The sequence below is a fragment of the Nothobranchius furzeri genome, chromosome 12 (genome assembly GCF_043380555.1).
Source record: "Nothobranchius furzeri strain GRZ-AD chromosome 12, NfurGRZ-RIMD1, whole genome shotgun sequence".
Lineage (NCBI taxonomy): Eukaryota > Metazoa > Chordata > Actinopteri > Cyprinodontiformes > Nothobranchiidae > Nothobranchius > Nothobranchius furzeri.
The window spans coordinates 70,422,186-70,442,669 of record NC_091752.1 but is presented as its reverse complement, the minus strand read 5'-3'; the positions used below and the strand labels follow the sequence as shown (position 1 = coordinate 70,442,669).

Below are 20,484 nucleotides of genomic sequence, written 5' to 3'. Positions count from 1 at the left end.
GGTTGGTAAGGAAACGAATGTGGGAGTTAGGCGGTTTCTTTTGACGCTGATCCATAAATCCTCCTCTGTGATCCTTCTGGGCTTCAGCCTTGATGAGAACTGTGTGAATGTCTCTTGCTACTTTAAGAAGATCTAGTTTCTTACCACGAGTTGCACCCAAAGGCTTCTCCTGACTAGTAACTGTAGTTTCTGGACAAAAGGGGCGGAGTCCAGGAGGACCTACACAGTCAGTAATGCTCCCAGCCAGCTCTGCAGCCTTTAAGTGCATGTGCTGACCAGTGAAAGGAGTCTGGGCTTGTAAATTTTGGGGCCCATCTAGAACCTCCTGCCGTTTTTGGCTTCATCCATAAAGTCTTACATGATGTTTAGATGGGGGAGGGGGGGCTTTCAGGCCCCCAGCAAAACCTGCAGAGCTCATTCTGAAAGGTCTCTGTAGATGGCAGCTGAACTAAACAGGTCAAACGTTCAGTTCCTGTGATGTTTGTTGTGCATGGTGTGTGTGTGTGGGGGGGGGGGGGGACACAGGGGCAGAGCTCTAGCTGTCATTGATCCAAAGGAAAATAAAATGGATGTTTTGCCTGCATTAGTTAGACTATCACTTTTAAGGATTTCTGAAAAATCCTTCATAATTCCTGAAAGGTGGAAAACTCTGGATTACTGCTTTAATGCAGCCCAAAGCTTAACTTATACTTCTGCGTCGGGACGGACGCACGCAACGCCATTATCCGTCCTTTCGAGGGCTCTCCGACGGGCTCGCGAGGACAGACGGAGCCGAGCCCTCTTTTCTAAACAAGCAAGCTTGTGATTGGTCAGGATGCCTCTGTCTCAAAAGGCCCAATCCCAACACTGGCACCCTTAATTTGCGCGTTCCCGGCCAGGGGTGCGAGCGCGTAGGGTGTCCCGATTCTCAGGTGTGGAAGTTGACCACGCCCTCATTGCACCCTTAAACTGCACTTCACCCAAGTCTGCAGCGATGCGTCATTGCTGCGGGAGAAAAGGCTCAGGTTCCTTTTCTGAAAATATGTATTTTCTAATGAAATTAGTTCATTTTAGGACAATGAGTCGATGCTCTGAATGTTTTAAACAAAGCAGCAATCGAAGTTAAATTTATTTCAAACGATTGCTTTATTGTTTGTTGGAAAGTTGTTAATAAAGGTTTTTGAAAAAAGCTTCACTGCGACCAGCATCCCGGCATGCGTTGCGATCGATGATGCAATTGATGTCTCACTTCGGCTATTTGCACGCTTGTGACCTACGCACTCGACCCCTACTGCGAACTTTCTCCAAGTGCATTCTGCTGAAGACCGCAGGTCGCAGCGCAAGAACCGAGGTTGGACCACAGAGCAGCTTGAAGAACACCTCGCTGAAAAACTCTAAAAATATGAACGTTTAATTCCCCCGTGACTGGAGGAGTGAAAAGATGCGCAGCAAGCGTTTTATTCGGGAAACGTGGGTTCAGAGGTGGCGAGCGAATGAAGAGGTGGAGGAGGATGAGGGCCACATTTGTCCGTGTTAACTCTTAAATACAAAAGAAACAAAACACAATATAAACACAATCTTGGGCCGCATACATGACAGGACACCACAGAACAGCGCTACGCCCTCTGCTGTCCTGGCGGGGAATTGCTTTGCAACACTCCCCAGGAGACGGAGAAGTCAGAGGACAAATCGTCTCCGTCCGTGCGCGTCTCTCCCTCGTGGAGCTGACTGAGACGTTTAAATTAGGCTTTAGCCAATCATAGAGCTTGTTTTTCTGGCATGGTGAGCGTAGAGGGGAGGGGCAATACCGGAGGACATGTAAACAACTGAAACAAGAACATTAACACCAAAGGTTTCCCGCTTCTCCGCCCTACTGGTTGAAAGTGGAATAACAACTGTCATAAACAACCCTGCTGTAGCTCGCCCTAACACTATCATGAGCCAAGTCTTGCTAAGTAAACCACGAAGTACGAAGATAAATAGCATTATGACATCATATGGTACCAGCTAACGTCATAGGGTACCTCTTAGCCAATAGCGATGGCAGATTTAAATTCAAATGCAGTGCTGAGTTTTCACCTGAAGAGGGCACAACACTGACAGTGTTAGGCAGAATATTTAAAGAGCAAGTCACCCCCAAATCAACTTATTTCTGATAAACTATATAAACGAGTGTCTAATCGTGCTGCAGACACGTGTCGTCAACAGTTTTGCACTTTAGTGCATTTTAGGTCAAATTTAAATGTTCTGCCTAAAACTGTCAGTGTTGTGTTACCGCTGTCAGGTAAAAACTCTGCACTGCATTTGAATTTAAATCTGCCATCGCTATTGGCTAAGAGGTACACAATGACATTAGATGGTACATTATGATGTCACAATGTCGTCGTGAGCCTGTGTGTGTGTGTATTTGTTAGTGGCTCCACCCTCTCGGGCTGCTAGGCAACAGCATTTGTTGCATTTTTCAAACAGGAAGTGGGAGAGGAGTAAGACTCTGGTAGGGGGTGACTTGCTCTTTAAATTTGAACTAAGATGCACTAAAGCGCCAAATTATTGATTACTCTTGTCTACAGCATGATTAGACACTAATGTATAGTCTATCAGCTAAAGAAAATAGATTTGGGGTGACTAGCTCTTTAAGCGGGTGGAGACACCCACCCGCTCCACAACAGTGGAGGGGTTGCAGGTTTTTATGCTTCTACGGTATTTGTTGACACACCACAAAGAATTTCCCCCTGAGGGACGATAATGGGATTTTCTATTCTGAGACACATCCCTTCCCATTTAAAGAGCAAGTCACCCCCAAATCAACTATTTTTTTCTGATAAACTATATAAATGCGTGTCTAATCGTGCTGCAGACACGTGTAGTCAATAGTTTTGCACTTTAGTGCATTTTAGGTAACATTTAAATTTTCTGCCTGAAACTGTCAGTGTTGTGCCGTTGTCAGGTAAAAACTCTTCACTACATTTGAATTTAAATCTGCCACCGCTATTGGCTAAGAGGCATGCTATGATGTAAACTGGTACATTATGATGTCACAATGTCGTGAGTGTGTGTATTTGTTAGTGGCTCCACCCTCTCGGTCTGCTAGGCAACAGCATTTGTTGCATTTTTCAAACATGAAGAGGGAGTGAAGTACGCTTCTTGTAAGGGGTGACTTGCTCTTTAAAATAGAAAAATGGAGTTCTGGAAGCCAGAGGGGTCTTAGGTGTGTCTTCTGTCGGGATGCGAGAAAAATAATCAGAAGTTTTCGACAAATCAGGAGAAAGCAGACAGCCTCGTCTTTGTTTCGATGTATAATTGTTTAATTTAGTGTAAAATGTGGGTGGAGTTTATCCTCAGAGGTCTTGTGACCTCCATTTATGAGTCTCGTCTCTGTTCTGAGTAATTTCTGTCTGAACACGTTTAGCCGAACCCGTAAAAGAACGGAAACATCGTGAAACTCCGAGCTAACGCTCATGCTGATTCTTCCTTTTTAAAGTGGACTTCTGTCTGACTGACCTATGGAGCTGTTTATTTCTTTCTTTTGTTGTCAAGTTGCCATGGTTACAGATGATAGGACTTATCAGTGGGTAGGGTGACGAATTAACAGCGAAGTATTACGACAGGTTGCTTTTAAAGGCACCTTTCCAGGAGGAAAAGCTTACACCTGTGCTGTACGCAGCCTATCAGAGCACAGGAGAAGTCAGGTGGTGAGGCAGGAGTGGACAGGAGCTGCAGACTCGTGACTTTCCCAGCAGAAACGTTCCCAGCCTCCCGTCCCAGCCCACCGTGTTATTACGGAGCCCACAGCTGACAGGATCATGAGCGAGGCCTTCAGGCCGCTCATTAAAAGCTTCGTCAGTCTCGGCTCTTTGAGCGGCTGTGGCGTGGATGAGATCATCGAGACGGTGAAGACGGAGCTGGGGGAGTTCCTCCACTCGTTCAGGTGCGACTTGGCCCTGATGCACCGAGTCATTGTTGAGAGGAGAATGGGAAGCATTCCTGCTGAGGTTTCAGGCGTCACCGTCTACTGTAGAGAAGCACTTTCTCTCTTCCGTCTGCTTAACCATTACCTCAAGGCTTTAGGATTCAAGCTACAAGGCTACACACACACACACACACACACACACTCTCTCTCTCTGTCTGCATGCCATCTAGTCATCGTGTTTGTCAGACAGAGGAAAAGGGCGACTGAGGAGATGACGACAAGCACCAGAGGTTCAAGAGCCTCACGTAACCCTACACCTCTTCCGCCAAAAACAATAGACCACACCTCCACCCTCGCTCACTCTCTCTCTCACCCAACCACTCTTATGACCATATAAGGCAAAAACGAAGACAGGGGAAGCCAGCTGCTGCTGCCCGAGCTGCTGAAGGCCGAGAGGCATGGATCCTTCTCCCGACTCTGTCCCAGCCCTCAGAGCTTCGTGCTTGCCCACGTTTGCTCGGTGGTGGTTTGAAATGAAACCGACCCTCTCCGAGCCAAATGCTTCAGTAATGCTCTCAGATCTGAGCACATGGGGGTGTGAGAGCCAGACCCGAATGTGTAGCAACACTCGGATCTGAACCGACCTGAGGGGATTCAGCGTTGATAGTAAATCTGAGGCCGTGTTTGGGTTTTAAACACACAACACCGCTGCACCTCGTCAGGTCGGTGCTCCGTTCCAGACAAACACCGAGCCAGCGCAGACAAAGGCAGCCACTGTTGCTCGCCATCGTCTCCTCCTGCACACGCTTACAACATCACTCTGAGTGAGGATTCGGTCCAGATGATGGATGAGCGGGTTTTCCTGTACCCCACATTCCTCGCTTCTGTGAGTCAACACATCTTATCAGCACTTCCCGCGTGCTGATTGGTGAGGACAGGACAGAGACGTTGGAAGCGGGATGAGACAACAAACAGACACCCACTCGGTTATTACAGCTCATAAACAGTGCTGGCCTCTTGGGCAAAGCCGATAAGCAACCTCTGATGTCGAGAGGCTGTGTGAAGATGGAGACCCTGGCGACTCGATGCTCAGCGTTTACACCCCCCCGTGCAGACTTTAAACTCCTATGTTGAGAAATGAAGGAGTTTTATCATCATCATCACAATCACACATGATCACATGACCTCCAAAGGTCAATATTAACATTTTAAAGACCAAGTTCATTTGTTTTTTCAACACATCTGCAGTGGTCTTAAGTATAAATAAATCAATTCTGAGTCAGTCTCTGGGGGGGGGGGGGGGGGGGGGCTCTGGCGCTGCTGTTTCACAAAGTAGAAGTTAGCCAGAGGAGAGCAGAAAACCGCAGGATGTTATGAGTCTTACTTCCTGATGTTCAGACATCTCTCCTCTGATTGGCTAACAGCAACACGACTCTGCAACGTTGATGTTTCATCTCCGTAAATAACACGAGCCTGGAGGAGTTCTGCTGTGTGGTGGAGTTGCTAATGCTAACAGTTAGCTTCTACTAGCAGAGACGTTCTCTGCTGTTTCTTGGACGCTAAACCAACAACAGCTTCCCCGTCGTGAGTCCAGATGGGTGAGTCCATGAATGTTAGTGACAGCGTGATGTAGATCTGTCAGGCTTTTCTATCCTAGAGTTTCACCGTCTGTTCTCTATCAGAAGCTAAAGCAGGAGATAGGTGTAGGAGACTATTTTCTATCAGAAGCTAAAGCAGGAGATGGGTGTAGGAGACTATTTTCTATCAGAAGCTAAAGCAGGAGATGGGTGGAGGAGACTATTTTCTATCAGAAGCTAAAGCAGGAGATGGGTGTAGGAGACTATTTTCATGTTCAGCCTGCAGGAAACACTGAGTCATATTTCAGAAATAAGTAAACAACATCTTCTCTGTTAACTTGCTCTTTAAAAGAAGATGTTGACCCAAAGCACTCTGAAGATCGTTTGGGCACGACTCTCAACTACATCAACACCAGAGTTCAGCTGAACATCTAGAACGCATTCTAGCCTTTTGGTGTGTTCTGCTGTAAAAGTGTCATGGCCGCCTGGCCGGAGGGACCGGCGACGCCAGTGATCAGTGCGCCCCGGGGCAGCTGTGGTACGTGAAGCTCATCGCCACCCGTGTGTGAGTGAGTGGATGGTTGATTGTGTTGTGAAGCACCTTGGGGGGGGGGGGGGGGTAAGACTCTGGGGCGCTTTACACACACGGGCTTTTGGGATTTTCTCCAAAAATGAATCGGCTGTACATGTTCGTCCATGGATTACTTTGTAAATGTTGTAATAAAATCAGTCCACACACACACACACACACACACACACACACACACACACACACACACACACACACACACACACACACACACAATGAAAAAGCACCATGCCTTTTGGCAGTAGGCCATGATAAACATCAGGTAAGAGATTGCAGCCAGGAGATCTGGGTCAGCCCCTTCCCTCCCAGGTCTGACGCAGATCCCATCACCCAGACTCACACACGAGGGCCCAGCTGCCCCGCTCTCACCCCAACACTCCTGCATGGTCACACATGAATTCACCCGCGTGAATAAACAGCAAGAGTGATTAGAAGCGTAGATGAGTGCGCTGGTTTAACGCGCCGTCACTGAAAGGGTTTCTTTCTTACTGGTTGAGTGTTTTAATGGCTTCACACACACACACACACACACCCTGGATAGCAGACACACCCTGCTGCTGTTACAACCAGCACAGCGGGAGGAAGAGGCGAGGGAAGTCAGTGGGAGGGGCGTGGTGAGGTCAGAAGTGTCCATATTTGGTCATCCAAGCCTGCCTTTTGAACCTGCATCACTTTTGTTTGCTTTGTCACCCTGAAGGACTTTTGTTACGTTCACATGTTTGTTTTAAATTCCTGGCTTTTATTTCCCCTCTGTCTCTTCGTCTTTCAGCGTCTGGTCCTGCTCACAGTATAGGTGACCTTTGGCCTTTCCGCTGACATTTTGGCTCTTTGTAGACTTGGGTAGGAATGAGGGGTTATTGATTTTTCCAGGCAGGCGCTCAGAATTGTCTGTGTTTTGCTCTCCATACATGGATTCCTGGCGGCTGAACCTAAAGGAAAACACGCATTCCTCTGGTGATGACGAGCGCCGTGTGCACCAATCACAGAAGACTCGCTGCTGAGATCTGATGAGAAGTGGCGTCCTTTTTGTTTCAGGTCTTGTTGTTCGTCTGCTATCTGCAGAGCTGACAGGGAAGACTAAACAGAGCGGAGGTTTTGTGTTCAGCCTCGTTTTTACATCAAAACCTCATTTTCACTGTCAGACGCAGACAAACCCAGCAGATCTGTGTTTGCTTTAGAGAGCCGGCGATCGTCTCTGAAGCTTTAGCTTTCTCGCTGTTCTCTTTGAAGTTTCATCCTGAATGCAGATAAAAGAGAGTTCATGCATTAGTTTTCATATTCCTCGTCATTATTCAATGCGAACACATGATAGTTTTGTTGTGTTCATGCAGGGATGGTTTAAGGCGTTTGACGTGGGCTCCTGTGGGTGCAAACATCTGTTAGCATCTTAGCTGTTCTGGCTAACGGCTCGTCCAGGACGAAAGGAGACCTCTGCCATCGTCACCCAGCTCTGTTCTCGTGAAGGTTGTAGCAGTTCAGGCAAATGCTAATTTAAATACCTTTGCATGTATAGAAAACTCACATTAAACATGTGATTTTGCGATTGTTGGAATTAGCGGAAGAGCTACTGCGTTTCTGTTAACACGACATGGCTGCAGAAGTCAGGAACGGAGGCTCCGAGATGCCGGCTCGAACGCAGAGGAACAGCAAAACCTACATGCATGGACGTAATTTTCTCTTTAGAAGTGGGGGGGACACGTGTGTGTGTGTGTGTGTGTGTGGGCGGGGGGGGGTCTTTACAGTATGTTCTAATGGGAAACAGGCTTCAACACAAATGGTTGTTTTCTGCTTGGTCCTAGAGCTCAACCAGTGCCAATTTAATATAAAGTATTGGAAAAAAGTGCAGGGGTGAAAACTCGACTTTGGAGAAAGTGGGGGGGGACATGTCCCCCCTGTCCCCCCCCCCCCAAAAAAAAATTACGTCCATGCCTACATGAAAGTAGAAGAAGAAGAAAGGATCTTTATAGCGCCTCTCTCAAGATAAAAATCGCGAGGCGCTTCACAAAAACAAAAAATGTAAAAATATAAAAAAGAATTTAGAAAATGATTAAAAATGTTTTTAAAATGTGCAAAAAAACAGACAATTGTGGTTAAAATATGTAAAGAAACAGAGAGAAAATAAGCATGATGCTGTAAAACCATCTTCTTCCTTGTTTGTAATATTTTCACATGTTTGTTTGTTTGTTTGTTTGTTTGTTCCATCACTCATGGGGAAGCACGTTCCTTCTGGGTGGAATGACAGATTAATGCTGTCTCTCTGCTTTTCATGCTGAGCAGTTACAGGTTTTCTCTGCTCAAACTAAAAAAACGTCTGTTTGGTGAGTCCCTGCTGGTCGTGACATGCCTGTTGGCACTCTGCCTTTATTTCCTTCAGGCGATCTGATCAAAACCACTTTGGAATAAACACGTTAGTTTCATCATATCCGTGTGGACTTTACCAACACCAAAACATCACCTCTTGTTTCCCACCATCGTCATCCAAGAGGCCCGTTTCCTAGATTTCAGTTCCAACTCTCTCCCCCCCCCGCCTTTCTTTCTTTTCCCTTTTTAATAAATAATTAAACGTTCGCAACACCACACATTCCTTACAGACGAGCAAAGGAAAACAAAAGTCAGGAGTGATTTCGTGTCTGTGTTACATCAACAGGATCATCACCTGCAGCGGTTCCCATGCACCGCTGACGTGCCTGATCATGAAAACAAGCTCACCTGTTTGACTGCTGTAAAAGGCACAGGTGTGCAGCCGTTTAATAATAATAATAATAATAATACATTTTGTTTAAAAGCGCCTTTCAGGACACCCAAGGTCACTTTACAGAAAACACGTGATAAAATACAATAAAACAATAATAAATCCCAAAGAAGAAAAAACAAAGAAACAGTTCAATAAAATCTGAGGTCGTAGGCAGATTTAAACATGTGTGTTTTGAGTTTTGTTTTGAAAAGGGTAAAACTGTCGACGTTCCTGATGTCTGGGGGAAGTGAGTTCCAGAGTTGAGGAGCAGAGCGGCTGAAAGCTCTGCTCCCCATGGTAGCGAGACGGGCAGAAGGAACCGCAAGATGGATGGAAGAAGAAGATCTGAGAGAACGGGAGGGGGTGTGAATACTTATAAGGTCTGAGATATATGGAGGAGAGAGGTTGTGGATTGCTTTGAAGGTATGGAGGAGAATTTTGAAGATGGACCTGAATTTAACTGGGAGCCAGTGAAGCTGCTGGAGAACCGGGGTGATGTGGTGAAAGGAAGGGGTTCTGGTGATAATACGGGCTGCTGAATTCTGGACCAGTTGCAGTTTATGAAGGAGTTTGTTGGGAAGACCATAAAGAAGTGAATTGCAATAGTCGATACGGGAGGTGACGAGGCTGTGGACGAGAATGGCGGCAGGGTGAGGGGTCAGTGAGGGACGGAGACGGTTAATGGAACGTAGATGGAAGTATGCTGACCAAATTATGTTATTAATGTGAGCCTGAAGAGAAAGTGAGCTGTCGAGAATGACACCCAGACTTTTGAAGTGAGGGGAGGGGGAGACTATGGCGCTGTCAATAGTTAAAGAAAAGCTGTCAGATGTTGAGAGGGTGGAGTTAGTGCCAACTAGAAGAAGTTCAGTTTTATTGCCGTTGAGTTTGAGGAAATTAGAGGTGAACCATGATTTGATTTCAGAGAGGCAGAGTGTAAGGGAGGATGGTGGGAGAGTTGAGTTGGGCTTACTGGAAATGTAGAGCTGGGTGTCATCTGCAAAGCAGTGAAACTGGATATTGAATTTGCGGAAGATTTTACCGATAGGGAGGAGGTATACTATGAAGAGGAGTGGCCCCAGGACAGAGCCCTGGGGCACACCTGACTTGACTGGGGAGGGTTCTGAGGTAAAGGATTTTAACTGGATGAATTTTAATTCATTCAGTTTGATGAGTTTAGCGGTAAGTGGTACAAAAACACCAGGAAAAGTCTGTTCAATAGCACTAAAATTAGGATTTGTTGTTCAAAAGCCGACATAAAATTTTAGGGTGACTAGGGTGATAGATTTGGTTAGCGACATTAGCGAGCAGCTAACAAATACACACACACACACACACAGGCTCACAACAACATTGTGACATCATATGGTACCAGCTAACGTTCTAGGGCACCTCTTAGCCAATAGCGATGGCAGATATAAATTCAAATGCAGAGCAGAGTTTTTACCTGACAACGGCACAACACTGACAGTTTTAGGCAGAAAATTAAAATTGTAACTAAAATGCACTAAAGTGCAAAACTAGTGACTACACGTGCCTGCAGCACGATTAGACACACATTTATATAGTTTATCAGCAAATAAAAGTTGATTTGGGGGTGACTTGCTCTTTAAATTGAAAATAAGCTCCAAGGAGTTGTTCATCTGTGGTTGCATTCATATCATTTAAACTGAAGATGTTAAAAGTGCATCCACAACAGGAAATATTTTAATTCTTTGCGCGTTTTCAGTTATTTGACCCTCTGAATCAACAAACACGGCCGTGACATGAACAGTTCAGAGCTGTCAGCGTGTACGTGGTTAGTCTGAATCCTGGCAGCGTTGATATAAAACAGCTGGAAACATCACAGCTACTGTTCCTCTGGCCAGACTGCAGACACCGCGTGAAGGGAGACCCTGGATAACTGGGCCTGGCTGGTACTTGTATGGCCATAAAACCCCCTAGCACGCGCATACCAGGCTCATTAAACACGGTTTTTCGGTACACCCTCTCCCCTCCTCTCAACTCTTTCAAGTTCAGCGTTTCTCGCTCTTCTGTTTGCCCTGCTCAACAGCTGTCACTCATCCGCTTGTGTCCGCCTCCATCGGAACGTGATTGGTCTAAAGTGTGTGTTTTATAAAAAGCTCGTCGGTGATTGGTCCATAGTGGCAGCTAAAAGCAGGCCTTAGCGCAGGACCGCACCCCGGCTTCGGTTGCGGAGCGGCGGGTTGCGAGTGCAGCGAACCAGTCAGCAGCCAGCGGGAGAGAGGGAGGGAGGGCAGAAGGAAGAGGAAAAAAAACCCGACAGAGGGAGGAAGCGAGAGAGCGGCGTAGTTTAGTCTGAACTCTCCGGGAAGCTGCTGTCGACAGAAGAAGTTTGATCCGGTTGGTGATAGCCACTCTGCGAAAGGCGACCAGCTACCAACAGCAGGTATTTCACTTCTTTTAGCTGCTCTGCGTTAGCTTTGGAGACTTCTAGAACTCATTCAGCCCGCCGCCGCGAGCCGAGCAGCAAGTGCAGCGAACCAGGAAGCTCGGCTGAGTCGCTGCCGCAACTTCAGCCGCGCTGGGTGGAGTTGGACCTCCGTCACAGATTTAACTCGGCTTTTTACCCGACTTAACCACACCGGACACGGTCCGGTAACCGGACACACGTGAAACACCGGTCAAACACAGACTCGGTGTGAGCGTAGCCGCCGGTGAGGAGCTAACGCTGAAGTAACGGTAGACACAGGAAGTGGTCCGCTCGGGTGAGCGGCTGCAAAGGCCGCCGAACACGGCTCTGAGCTCAAGTGGACGTGAACACCGGTGGTACGTCGAAATGTGTTCCGTGATCAAAGCGGGTCCCCTCCCAGCCCCTGTCCGCCATTTATTTTAAACAAATGTATTTTAAAGTTGCTCAACAAAGAAAAAAAAAACTTTGATTGTACTTTTTGTGTCACTTTAATGCCCGGTAAACCGGATGTGGTGTTGCCTGATGTTCAACAGGAAAATGAGGTCACATTTTCCAAAGGCATGGGAAGCGATTCCTTCACGAAGTTCCTGGGATCTGTCAGAAACTAGTTTTAGCAGAAGCCGACCCTAGCTAGATGGGGGCAGTTTTCCGCAGTGAACACATCTCTACGTAACACCGGCTCGAGTCTAGCTGAACTTTTTTGATGTGCAGCGGTTGGTGTGTGTGGTCGGTAACACGTCTGACATGAAGCACAACGTCACAGATGGACTCATAATAAAAAAACAGCCACGATTTCCTGCTGCTCACCTCCATCTCCGCACCTGAACCATCTACACCTGAAGCGTGGCGTCCGCGTGTTTGTTCACTCGGCGCGACCGGGGGCCTTTCGGTGAACCCCCGCCCGTGGTTATGCAGAAATCACGTCTTTTACCTTGGTGTGTCTTCAGCTGCCATCAGCATTCATGTTTTTGTCGGAACTAACGCTGCAGCTAACGTTTAATCTCTGGCTGTTAAGACCACGAGTTTTCCTGAAATTCCTGCTTATTTAAACACATTTTTGACTGAGTGCAAACTTTTGAAACCTTAGCTATTGAAACCAAGAGATGCCACATTAGATGAGTATTGTAACAGAAAACTTGCAAATGGGGACAAACCATCCAGTTTTGTTTATTGCTAAACAATTTAAAGTTGATAATAAATCCATCAATGGAAAAATGTTCCCAAAACAAAGACGGCCTGTTGGGCAGATCGCTGTGAAACATGAGTAATGGTCACATCAGATTTTATGGATTAGCATAAAAATGCTGGGCTGGTAATCTAATTGCAGCACATTTGCCAATAAGGAGGCGTAGAGCTGACGGGCCGAGCATCAAATCAAGTACATTTAGTATCTGTTACCCAACGGCACAAACCACAAGTTTGCCCAAGAAAATGTCTTGGCTCACACATCTGGAGCCTTTATTGGTTCAGCAAATGCTTGGATTTGTTTTTCCAGCCAGTGTGAATTAAAAATCCATCAACAAACATGTCAGATCTATAAATGGTCACATTCTCATCAGGCCCCATGAGGCCGTGTCATGTTGCATCAACACGGGTTGGGTTGTGTCACTTGGATAAGTGTTTGCTCGGTTTAGTTGGCAAGTCATTGTGCTCGCACTCGGAAGCAAACAGACTGGCACGCATGCACTCCCTCGTGGCTTTGAAGGTGGTGAAAGTCAGTAAGCACCTTTAACTCTGGCAAACCTCCACTTTAACCTGCTAATGTTGGCGATCTCAGAGGGAGGGAGTCTCGGTTTTAATCGGAGCCACACGTTTGTTTCAGGTCAGCTGATTTCTGCTGAGAAGCCATAAAACCACAGCGAGCGCTTGCCGACGTTACTGACGCCACGCTCTGACATAGACACGCCGAAGCAACGTCATTAAAAGCTCCCAGTGTGTCCTCCTTTAGCCCTTTCTAGACTTCGTGTGATAGAGGCTGTTTTTCACGAAAGTCGCTCTTGCATCACAACATATCCTGTTATTACCTTCGAGTCTTTTTGTTGAATTAACTCGTGACATTAGATGGTGAAATCACTTCTCTGGAGGCCAGTTTTAGTGCCGTTATGGAGCCTCCTGCTGAGATGGTTGCATTCCATCTTTCATGTGTCAGCAGCGTCCACACACACACACACACACGAGCCCCCCCACCGTGGCCCAGACACCTTTCACTGCAGACATCTTTATAATACGAACAGGAAGCTGTTCCTGTCGGGTTGCAGTCTGAACTTGTCTGGATGTTCCGTGGGGCAGTGGTGTCATCTCGTCATACGGCTGTCTGCTGCTACCCAGTCGCTCCCTCTGACTTTCTGTTGTTTCAACTCAGACTAATGATCACAAAAGGACCCCCCCCCCACACACACACACACACACACACACACACACGGGATGAGATGGATTTGTCCATCCATGTCGTGAACGTGTCTCATTGGTTTTCTTGGTGACCTTTGTTCCCACCCACCGTGCTTCCTCCGCTAGCGTTGGTTTGTCACCACCCAAGCCTTTCCTCCCTCGTCCTCCACACAACAGCACCTGATTACAGTGGAACAATACCAGGAAAGGGCTGCTCTCCGGCTCAGAGTATGTAAAGAATAGACGTGCTGAGTTTCTGATCTCGAAGGGCGGACCGTGACCAATGCCAGAGTACACGGAGCTGCCTCTTGTGTTACTCTTACATTTTTGTTTAAAGATTTAATACAATAGGATAAAAAGCAAGTTGGACTAAATAAAGCCGAGCTGCGTCAGATTTTGGATGCTGTCATCGAACACGCCTGCAAGCGTTTACAGTGTAGAGTTATCTGAGCACTTTCACCATTGGCGCTAAAACTCACTTTTGCACTATGACCTTTGAAACCCTCTGCAGGATCGTTCTACCATTTTGTTAATGCCTTCATTTCCTTGTTGGTCTGAATCCTGATGCGTGCCAGGCGTGTCTGGTTGGCCATTCTTCTGACTCTGAACGCAATAATTAATGATTAAAATGGAACATGAACTTAAAAGTAAAAAACATCCAACCCGAGGCGTTGGGAGTGATCAGACCACAGAGGGAATAAGAGGCAGTGGCAGCTTTTTGTGACTGGATCTTTCAGAGCTGATGGCGTGAAGCTGTTGCAGAGCGACATTCCTTAAGAAAGCCTACCCTAACCCTGCTGACAAGCAAGCGTGTTGATCTCACCCTCCAACGTTTTTACCTTCTTTCAGAGCTCGCTGTCGCTGCATCAATGCTGTTCCAGATATTTCAGGGGAAAGTAAACAGTTGGCCCGGTATCTACTTTGTTAAATATCTGTAAAGTGTGCGTTTGGTCTTTTAACGAGATATCTGCTTGCATAACAGACGAGGAATTTGTTCTCTGGCTCTTAAATGTTCCAACTTATCTTTGCTCTTTGACGTTTACTTACTGTTTATAAATCAGCATTGGAATTTTTAGTGTATGCCTGAGCAAAATGGAAACCACGTGTTGTCTCAGGTAGAGGAAAGTGTTAGACGAGAGGCCAAAGGTCTGCGGTGAGGCTCGAAACGGAGCCAAGTTTTCTGTCTGGATTTAAAAAAAGAGACATCCTTGATCTAAAGTTATGTTGGGATTTAAGCGTTGGACCAGTCGAGATGGAAACGGTCAGAATGCCTGGAAGAGATAATTCTATGAAACCTCCAGCGGTGTTTGTTGTGTGGAGAACAGCTGATGGTATCTACACCCACATTTATCTGACTAATCGGACATAATCTGGTTTCCCACTGGACTGCAACCGAACGGGAACGGCGTGACTTTCCATAATATCTCAGAGAGGTTACCGGCTGCTTGTTTCCTTGCAGGATCTCACTCCTTGAGGTTTGAACTTATTTTCAAGACCAGTTTCAACTGAAAGGAGTCGGTCGTCTCTGGAGTCAGGAACCCTCCTCGGTTTAATTTCCACCAGTCAGAAATGAGATCGGGGTTTCCCCCAGTGCTTTATAAGTCTGGCGGCCCGCCAGGCTTTGCTTGGCCACCTGCCAGGCTAAGCGTCATGCCCCCCTCCCCGACCATACCGTGTCCGCTGATACGAACGGCGCAACGAAACTAGAGCCCTCCATCAGCTGGTACTGGTAAGAAACAGCAGCGTAACGTGTGCAACCCCCCGCTCTCGCGGAGGAGCGCTGTGGGATGGAGCCCCCCCCCCTCGGCGGCCGAACCCGCCAGGCTTAACTCATTTTCTGGGGGAAACCCTGGAAATGAATGTGAAACAACTTTGGAAGGTTTTGGTGACCTAATTATGAATAAAAAGATAAAATGAGAAGATTGGATCACTGTTTGCGTGTAGCAAATGGAACTCAGCCTTGGATGGACCCCTTGAGCTGCTGGTTCCAGAACCACAGGCATAGGTGACGGTTGTGGATCCAGAACCAGTCACAAGTGATGATGGTCCAGCTTGGATTCTAGTTTGGGCAGCGACGTGGAAATGATGTCGGCTTTCTAACAACTCGTGACTCCACTAAGCACTTGTTTGAACATGGCCCCGCCTCCTAAACCCTTATATTGCCTTTGGTGTTTGAGCACAAAAATGCTCATACAAAACTTTCCATAGAAACATTATTTAATATTTCATATGCCCCTTTTTTACATGAACTTCATCCTTGGCTTCAGTCCTAACAAAATAAAACAAATGTTTGTGCTTTTGAGGTTTAACCCCTTTATTGCCAGGCTTATGATCAATACCAGAATTGTGGAAAAAAAGTTTTTTGGGGGGGGTTTGCACGCGTTGCTCACCAGTACCAGCTGATGGAGGGCTCTGGTTTCGTTGCGCCATTCCTGCCGGCAGACGCGGTATGGTTGGGGAGGGGGCGGGGCATGACGCTTAGCCTGGCAGGTGGCCAAGCGAAGCGCCAAGGGAAACCCTGTTCTGATTGGTTATTTTTGAGCTGCCTAGTCCCGCCCTCATGTACCTCTCTGCCTTTGAGTAACCAGACGTACGCTGCTCAGCGCTGATTGGCTCGGTTAGAATTCTGAGGGGGCGGGGCTATTTGAATAGGAGAGTTCCCAGACCCTTTCTCTGTGTAGAATTAAACCGAGGAGGAGTCTGGCGGGCCAGGCTATAGTTTATGTGCAATTTCATATTCTCTTAAAAAAAAGTCTGGATTTTAAATAGTTATCTCCGTTTGTAATCTCCCTTCACCTCTTGTCGCCCCGCCCGTCACCGTGTGAGCGGCGCAGCGGACATGCGAGCCTTGATGAATCACCTACTTTGATCTCTGCTTACAACTTTTGAATAAAAGAATAAAACCAGGAAGTCAACATGAAAATGTCAGCTGAGGACACTCGGGTTCAGCTTGTACTGCTATGATGGGATGCAGCTGGTGTTATTGACTCATTGTATTGATGGTTGGGCTGGTAGAGCCGGGTTATGGACTCTACTGCTGGATGAAGGGGGTGGTGTTGGAGGCTGGCCCTCTGGTGTTAAAGGAGTGGAAGGGTCCAGTAGAGCCGACTTGGGATGCCTTTTCCTTTTCTCTCCTTGTTCCTGAATGTTTTTCTCTCGGCACCGGCAGCTGCTCTACTTCCTCTCTGCAACCACAATCTGGTCTCTGGGATCCTCTTTTAGAGCCGTGCTCCTTCCTCTGGTGTGTTTTTGCTTCTTTTGCAGGGTTCCTCTTCCTCTTTCAAGGCTTCTCGTTTAAAAGCAAGGACTGCTTTGATTCTAGGTGCTTCTTGTCAGACTACACAGTTATGAGTGTGACCTACCTATTTCCATCAATGCAGTTAATGAGTAGTGACTGATGTGTCCAGTTGAGTCCTGGTCTGTTGGGTTAGTCTGGATGTGTTATGGGGGGGGTCTCTGATTGGACCTGGTCATTGTTATTAATGCACAATGTCAACATCCGTAGAAAAGATCTAAAAGTGGCATCTGGGACCTATTTGTCCCTCCTCTCATTTCTATATAGAACAGTGCTTGTCCGATAAAAATAGTTGGAGGTAATTTTAGTCTTGATTCCACTTTCTGGAGAAAGTGTGCCGGGTTTATCTGGGTCAGGCGCTTCACTTGAACGGTGGCAGATACCCTTAAACTGGGCTCATGTGTGGGTTTTTGTGAGTACTTCCTTTAGTGTAAAGTAATTATGATCCAGCTAGTAATGTGTCCAAGTGTCTGTGATGTCATCTTTATCTCCTTACACCCGTTCTTCACAGCAAGCTGAAGCAGCTCAGATGAGCAGTGATGTTTTTGCTGATGTATGTCGTTAAGATGTAATTAAACCATCGGAAGTCATAGTTATTATTAGGGATGCACCGATACTGGTATCTGTATCGATACGGATTCCAGTATCGGTATCGGTAAAAGTTAACCGATACCAATGCGGTTGCGTGAAAATGGCTTCACTGTAATTTGTCATTTTTGCTCACATAATATTTTAGTTTTGTGATTTCTCATATTTTACTTTTTATCTGCCTCACAGTAGGGCTGCAACGATTCATCGACGTTGTCGATATTTGGCGACAATAGAAATGGTCGACAACGAATTTCATTGTCGACGTTGTCGCCAGACGTGTTTTTTCCGACCGAGCGAGGCGTCTCTCACTACAATCTCTGCCGAGAGTCGCACGTGCGCAACCGCCTCTCTGCTGAGCGCCAACTAACAGAAATGGCGACGTCCGACACCGCAGCTACACATACTAAAACATCTAAAGTTTGGAAGCATTCTTCTGACACCAGCCCCTAGTGGATGAGGGTGGAACTGCAGTTTTTGTTACTTCCGTGTCGGCTTCATTTTCACACCAGTATCATGGGGGCTTGGTATCGCATAACTCCTACAGATAAATTAGGACTTTCTAGGTATAATAGTTTTGTTGAATGTTGACCAAAATTCCTGTTATTCCAAAGGTTTTCAATATAAAATGAAACGTGGAAGGCAGTACGCGTTCGTTTGACGAGTGATTGGTTTTCAATAAAGAGTTTTGTTACTATCCAGTAATTCTTCTCTCCCTCAGTGGGAGTGGTGCTAAAGGGAGAAAACTATAGCAGACCAGGAGAGAGTTGCAGGTGAAAGTTCAGACCCCCGTGGCTAATTCCAGCAGGTATTCTACCTGTTGAGACCAACCTGTCCCCTGAGAGAAACACTAGTGGGGGAGTATCGCTGGTAAATGTGTCTAAGAGGGAGGGTGGAAGACCGAAATCTGTGGAATGCCTTTGCTCACTGACTCCCTGATAGGGCGAGCATGGGAGGAATGCGACCCTGAGAAGGCCGGATAAACATAAAGGAAGGAGGGCGTTGGGACTCGGGATGGGGAGGAGGGAGCTCCCAGCCAGCTGAGAGGCACAAGACGGCCTGAGCCCTCCCTCCCTCCACGGACGAGGACCAGGGATGAGTTTGGAGAGCAGTGAGCTGTGATCGCTGTCAGCTGTTGCAGCCTGACGGCTTGTTGATGAAGTCTGGAGTCACGAGGAGAAAGGAGGGTTTCCTGTCCACTCACAGAGTCGACGTTCTGCAGCAGATGCGCCGTCTCAAGGAGCCGCCGTGTTTGGATTCTCGACAGATTCGTTCCTGGCCTGTTGGACCTAAAAACTGTTCAGTTTTGTTTTTGAACCCATGAGCTCCAGATCCGTCCCTGACATGGGGCGTCCCTGATCCAGCCCGCCAGCCAGGGATTATCTACATAGTCCCTGGTTACTGGTGTGTTTGCACTCGGTGAAATGTGGATTTTGGTCTCGGACCTCATCCTGCCATCCAGCACATTTAAAACGCAGCATGAGAGCCGAACAGAGCGCCTTGCAGACATGTACGATAACAATAAAGTGATCAGTAAAGCACAATGAAACATCTTAGGTGTCTTCTTGCTGTGTCGTATCTCTGATTCCATGCTGTAGATCTCTTTTAAAACACAGAGCGGCCGCAAACGAAACGTAGCGGGAAAACAGGTAAACAAAGCTGCTCTGTGTTTTAAAAGAGAACTACAAGATGGTACAACAATAAAAGCCAGAAACACACGATCAAAGAACAAGTCAATAAATAAGGTCAATCAACTATAAGAATAACAAGAGTAGGAATGTAAGAAAATATCGGTATGGCAATACATCGTGATATTTTTTCCAGCAGTATATCGATATTCAAAAGTGTATCGGAAATATCGATATGGCAATATATCGTGATCTTTTTTCCTGCGATTATTACATCGATTTTCAAAAGCTGTGTATCTAATTCCTGAAATAATTTACATGCAAACATTTGTGTATTTTCTTTTCGTTTTGTGCAATTCAATCGCCACCCGCTAGTTGGCAGCAGTGAGCAACGGGTTTTGTTTCCACCATTGAAATGTAAATCCCTCCATCATGGTTCAGATACCTCATGTTAAACATGTTACGTATCAGTTTGGACTGTTTATTGAACATTCTTACAATAAATTCTGTAAAAGAAATTGCTTGTAACGTCTGACTGGATGTATTGCAATATATCGTGGTATATCGTATCGTCTCCCCTGTATCGTGATCGTATCGTCTCCCCTGTATCGTGATCGTATCGTCTCCCCTGTATCGTGATCGTATCGTCTCCCCTGTATCGTGATCGTATCGTATCGTCTCCCCTCTATCGTGATCGTATCGTATCGTCTCCCCTGTATCGTGATCGTATCGTATCGTCTCCCCTGTATCGTGATCGTATCGTCACCCCTGTATCGTGATCGTATCGTCTCCCCTGTATCGTGATCGTATCGTCTCCCCTGTATCGTGATCGTATCGTATCGTCTCCCCTGTATCGTGATCGTATCGTCTCCCCTGTATCGTGATCGTATCGTCACCCCTGTATCGTGATCGTATCGTCTCCCCTGTATCGTGATCGTATCGTCTCCCCTGTATCGTGATCGTATCGTATCGTCTCCCCTGTATCGTGATCGTATCGTCTCCCCTGTATCGTGATCGTATCGTATCGCCAGAATTTCAAAAATACACATCCCTGAACAAGAGCAATAAAAACTAGCACACCAACAACCATCAGCGCCCTGACAGTAAAACTAACCGCATAAGACCGTAAAACCAAGCATAGAAGAGGTCACAGTCCTAAAATCCTGTTCAGCTTTGAAAGCTTGGGCCATGAAGATGCCTCGTGCTTCACCCTTCTGTTGATGAAATATAAAAGTATGAGAAATGTGAAGCTGTGAGGGTCTGTTTTTCTGCCCTGTTGTGTTCAAACGGCACTGAAGTCAGGCTGCAGCTCTGCTGCTGCAACTGTAAAACTCCTCAGGCTCGTGCGTTAGCTCGGGGCTG

At 46.7% G+C, this 20,484-nt stretch overlaps 1 protein-coding gene across 2 annotated transcripts in view; it reads left to right on the top strand.

The window, feature by feature from the left end:
* The first annotated feature begins 11,022 nt into the window (after positions 1-11,022).
* Positions 11,023-20,484, top strand: part of LOC107376217 (myosin-9) — a 34,502-nt gene continuing 25,040 nt past the window's right edge. For both annotated transcript variants that reach the window (XM_015945207.3, XM_015945204.3), the window contains exon 1: positions 11,023-11,199. The gene's annotated coding sequence lies outside the window, so the exon portion shown is untranslated. The remainder of the gene's footprint in view (positions 11,200-20,484) is intronic.